Source organism: Nicotiana tabacum, chromosome 17 (genome assembly GCF_000715075.1).
Source record: "Nicotiana tabacum cultivar K326 chromosome 17, ASM71507v2, whole genome shotgun sequence".
In the NCBI taxonomy this organism is placed as follows: Eukaryota; Viridiplantae; Streptophyta; class Magnoliopsida; order Solanales; family Solanaceae; genus Nicotiana; species Nicotiana tabacum.
In genome coordinates, this window is record NC_134096.1 from 3,757,077 (window position 1) to 3,762,927 (window position 5,851).

A 5,851-nucleotide genomic window follows, 5' to 3' on the forward strand; every position below is an offset into this window, starting at 1 on the left:
CCAAAATCAGGACTACCCCAATTCCGACTCCTTTGAAATTTGATGCTCCATCGAAAAACATTCTCCATCCAGGGTACGATTCTACAATATCTTCTCCAGCAAACAACAGTTTTTCATCAGGAAAATACGTAGTAAGTGGCTCGTAATCCCAGTCCACTGGATTTTCTACGAGGTGGTCGGCTAAAGCTTGTCTTTTGATAGCCTTTTGAGTTATGTACACAATGTCAAACTCACTAAGGAGAATTTGCCATTTAGCCAGCTTTCTGGTAGGCATCGACTTCTGGAAGATGTACTTGAGTGGGTCGAGCCGTGATATCAGATGCGTAGTGTATGCTGTCATATAATGCCTTAGTTTCTGGGCAATCCAAGTTAGAGCACAACAAGTGCATTCTATCAGAGTAAACTTGGCCTTGCATGGCGTGAACTTCTTACTTAAGTACTAGATGGCCTGCTCTTTTCTCCCAGTTTCGTCATGTTGTCCCAACACACATCCGAAGGTGTTATCCAATACTGACAAATATAGTAACAATGGCTTCCCTGGTTCGGGGGAACCAGCATTGGTGGATTTGACAAATATTCTTTGATTCTATCGAAGCTTTCTGACACTCTTCTGTCCATTTTGTGGCAGCATCCTTTTTCAGCAACTTGAAAATGGGCTCACAGATTACCATGGACTGGGCTATGAAGTGACTGATGTAGTTCAATCTACCCAGGAAATGCATTACATCTTTTTTTTCTCTTTGGTGGTGACAATTCCTGAATGGTCTTGATTTTTTATGGGTCTAGTTCTATTCCCTTCCTGCTTACGATGAAGCCTAATAGTTTTCCAGCAGGGACTTCGAACACGCATTTTGCTGGGTTCAACTTCAAACTGTACCTTCGCAAGCACTCGAAAAATTTCCTCAAATCGTCTAGTGATCTGAACTCTTTCGATATTTTATGATGACAACATCCACATACACTTCAATCTCCTTATGAATCATGTCGTGAAATAGGGTCTTCATGGCTCTCATGTAGGTGGCGTCGGCATTCTTGAGACCGAACGGCATGACTCTATAGTAGTAGACTCCCCGAGGTGTGGGGAAGGCCGTCTTCTCTGCATCTTCCTCGTGCATTAATATTTGGTGATACCCAGCGAAACAATCCACAAACTACTGTAGTTCATGCTTCGCATAGTTGTCAATGAGGATGTGGATATTTGGCAGAGGAAAATCGTCCTTTGGACTAGCTTTGTTGAGATCTCGGTAATCCATGCATATTATGATCATTCTGTCTTTCTTGGGTACTGGGAAGATATTTGCCAACCAGCTGAGATAATTAGTGACCCTTACCACATTCGTCTTTATCTACTTGGTCACTTCTTCCTTTATCCTCAGGCTCATATTAGGTTTGAATTTCTTAGGTTTCTGCTTGGTCGGCGGTCTGGCAGGATCGGTGGGCAGTCGATGCGAGACAATGTCAGTACTTAATACCGGCATGTAATCATATGACCATGCGAACACATCGATGTATTGTCGGAGGAGATCCACCAGTTCTTTTTTCTGCTCGGCTTCTAGATTAATGCTGATTCTGGTTTCCTTCACATCTTCTTCAGTTCCAAGATTGACCACTTCCATTTCTTCGAGGTTGGGCTTTTTCTGACTCTCCAACTATTCGATCTCCTGCTGGAGATTGTCTAGCATCATACTCTCATCATACTCCTCAAAATATGGGTCGTTGCGCTCGACGGTTTCATTACATGTCATAATCATGGAATGCGGGTTTTTAGCATTTTGACTACTGAAACGAAAATCTAGGTATAAATAAAGCGGTAAATAAGGTAGAAATAGTTGAGAAAATGATTCTTTTTATTTCATCAAAAGAGGAACGTCTTAAGCATTCAAAAAAGGCAAATGACAAAAAGGTACAAACACGGTCCATGCCTTAATTGACCGTGCACATTTTCAAAAGAAAACTTTTACAGTTCCATACTACCAAGACTCCTGGGGAACAAAAGATGGATTGGCGGTCCAGTTCCCCAGCTCTTCCCCTCGTTCGGCATCCGTGATAGTCGGTGTCTTGATGTCAGTCCCTTCACAACATTCTTCAATCATATTCACGAACATCTTTCCCATCCTGTCGATGATATCATCTTCTGGTACTAAACTCTGACCCGGACTTGGAAACATGCTCTGGCACAAAAACCTTTTTCCCGGAGCTAACGGTACGAGTTTTCCCATCCAGAGGCTGATATCCTATGTCGGCCCTTCCTTTTTTCCCGTTAGGTTCAATTGGCTCTGTGATTCCGTCCGACCTTACTCCCAACCCTATCCCTGGCACGTATCCATGTTTCATTATCTCCCTCATATCCATCTTGGATCTATATGGTGATTGCATTCCCAAGTTTTGTTCAGGCTCTTCAATTTTGGTAGTTTGCATGATTTCCACTATATGGAAAGCAACTTTGTCTAGCCATTCGATAAATGGAACATCATGCTCCAAATAAATGAAGTGACCCCACTCATCGTGGACCACGATCTCCTGACATCCCCACTCAAATTTCATGCATTGGTGTAAAGTGGATGGGATGGCCCCTGCCATGTGTATCTAGGCCTTCCCAGTAGTAAATTATAGGAAGAATAGATGTCCATTACTTGAAACAATATGGAGAATTCTACCGGCCCGATCTGCAAGGCCAAATAAATTTCTCCTATAACATCCTTTTGCGAGCCATCAAAGGCCCTCACCCTCGCGTGGCTTTCCTTGACTTCCCTCAAATGAATTCCTAACTCCCGTAGGGTGGAGAGAGGACAAATGTTGACTCCTGACCCTCTATCGACCAACACTCGGGACACCACTTTGTCATCGTATTTGATAGTGATATGGAGAGATTTTTTGTGACTTGCGCCTTCGACAGGAAGTTTGACTCTTCTGAAAGTGATCATATTTTCTTCAACCATTTTCCCAATTGTTGCGGCCAGTGCCTCATTGGTGGTGTTACTTGGTACACTTACCCCACTTAGTACCTTCAATAGGGCATCCTTATGACTGTCGGAGCTAATTAATAGATCCATGATTGATATATATGCTAGAGTTTTCTTTAGCTGCTCCTCTACAGAATATTCTTTGGTCGACATTCTCTTCCAAAATTCGGTGGCCTCTAGGTCTGTTGTGTTCCTTCTTTGAATTTGCTCTCTTCCCAAGTTCCCTCGATTGACATCTTCAGGAGCGTAGCATCTCCCGGACCTAGTCATACCATGGGCAGCGACAGAGTCTGTCATTTTGGCTTTCCCCTTTTGCTGGTACGTTTGTGGGACGGTTTTGTATTCCTGACTTTCCTCATTTCCCGTAGCAACAGCAGGTTATCACTGATAAGTCTAAATAGTCATTGTATGCCTCACTTGTACTGTTATCATTAGAGCCCTTTGAGGAAGTATCCTAGCGGCTTCTGCATTTCCTACAGTAACGATTGTTCCTTTTACATCATACTATTCATCCAATGTGATTATGTTAACTCCCTGGTTTCGGTGATTTGGCAGTGGATTATGATTCATATTGAGCGGCATCGGAGTGCATTGGATGGCTCCGCTCTTAATCAGTATTTCGATCTCATTTTTCAGCTTAAAATAATCTTTAGTATCATGACCAGGTACATTGGAATGGTACACAAACTTTTTTGTTGCATCAAAATACTTGGAGGGGTACTCAGGAACCCTTCCTTCAACTGGATGTATCAATCCTACTCATCTCAATCTCTCGAACAATTGGGCTAGAGACTCAACAATCGGGGTATAATTTCTAGGACCCCTCTCTTCAAATTTGCGACGAGGGTATGGTACATAAGCGGGTCGGTTTTAGTGAGTAGTGATTTGGACAGGAGCATATGGTCATTGTGGGTTCGGGTTGTTATTGGCTAGATGAGAGTTGTATTGTGGTTGAGGGTGATAATATGGCTGGGTGTTATAGATTGGAGCTTAAGTGGGTGGTGGTGCATGATTTTTTAGGGAACGGGAAGTGCTTCCTTGATGTGGGTTGGGTTGATAGTAAGGGACGACTATTGAGACCTCCTCTTTCTTCTTCTTTCCGCTACCGATTGACCCAGATTGGATGGCCTTGCTGGCCGCTTGCAGTGCTGCCATGGATTGTACTTTACCAGATTTTATAGCCTCTACCAAGAAATCTCCCATCTTTACCAACTCGGGGAATTTCTGTCCCATCATTCCCATAATATTTTCAAAGTATATCCTTTCCTAGGCTCTGATAAAATACTTGGTTAATCACTGTCGCCCAGCGGAGGTTGCGCCCTGGCGGCCTTTGATATCCACCGACCTGCATATTCTTGAAATGACTCAGATGGTTTTTTCTACAGGTTCACCAATGCGAACCGATCAGGAGTGATCTTTGTGTTGAATCGAAAACGATTCATGTCCTCCACCATATCTTGCCATGTTCTCCAATTTTGCAGATCCTGTCGAGTATACTAAGTGAGTGCCTCTCCCATCAAGCTTCTTATAAATAACTTCATCCTTAGCTTCTTATTCCTCCCCACTCCGACCATCTTGTCACAATCCTCCCTCAAATGTGCGTGGGGATCACCCATCCCATCAAAGATATCGAACTTTGGGGGTTTATACCCTGCTGGTATATCCACATCCAGATGAATACACAGATCCTCATAGTCCAAACTTTCACTTCCTTGGGCAACTTGGAGGCTCTTCATTTTCTTTCTCAAGATTTGCAACTTCCCAGATACTGACTTTTCTTCCTTAGGCCTGGTTTTGCTCTCCATTTCGACATATTAGTCAATCTCATAAGGCACCCTCACCGTGATAGGCACTGTAAAGGTAGGTTTAGAAATGGCATATACATGGGGAACATACTGCTCATAGACGGCGGTATGTACCACAGGTATGTGTTGGTTAGTAGCAAAAGTGACTCTGTCACGAGGAGGGGTGTGAGTTGCATTGGTGGTGAAAGGTGGGTTTTGCGGTGTTTGAACGTACTGTGGTACATAGGGAGTGTTGATATGGGGGATTTGGTGGGTTTGCAGGGTTTACTAGGGGTAATTCTTGAGTGGTAGTAACTGAATTTGGGGTGTTGTTGTTTTGGCGTGACGTGGAAGGAATGTGGTCAGGGATTGAATCCATAGAAGGGAATCGAGGTGGTTGAAGAAGCGTTGTCATGCCCAGATGCGCTAGTTCCCTAATATGTTGTACTTCCTCCCTTACAGATTCTATTTACTGGGCCATCCTGGCCACGTGTTCATCATTCTTGGTGTCATACTTCTCCCCCGATCACCTCGGGATGTCGGCTATGACCAGAGCATGTTCAGTCGGGTTTTCTGTAGCTGACATCTTTCCCTTTAACCTTAGATTGGACCGTGGTTCCGCCAGTTTCGATCGACACAAACCAACTTACTTTCTTTTTGGAGGTAATAATAAAACAAAAGAAAAATAAGAAGAAAGAAAGGATCAAGAGTCAGTTTCTTCATTTATACAAGCAAGAAATCACACAAAGCAATTAATTCACGCATTAAGGCTAGCGTGTTTCCTAGAATTCGTGGGGGGCTCTCCTTGCTGGAGGTAGGCCTAAATCACAGATTTTTGACAAACAATTAGACTTGATACATTTAGATCCGAAGCAATTTTGTTTTCATTGATAATTTGGACTGATATAAGAAGGAACAAAGATTACATCACTGTTTCACAGAACTACATGGGCTTGGACAATTTGTCCCTTTTGGAAAGTAAAAGAGAAAACTAGGGATAAGGGTACAAAATGGGAAATAAATGGAAATCAACCAACACTAATAACCATCCCCTGAGTCGTTTCCTATCTCCTCTTCTTCTTCTAGCTCTTCTTCCGTATCCTC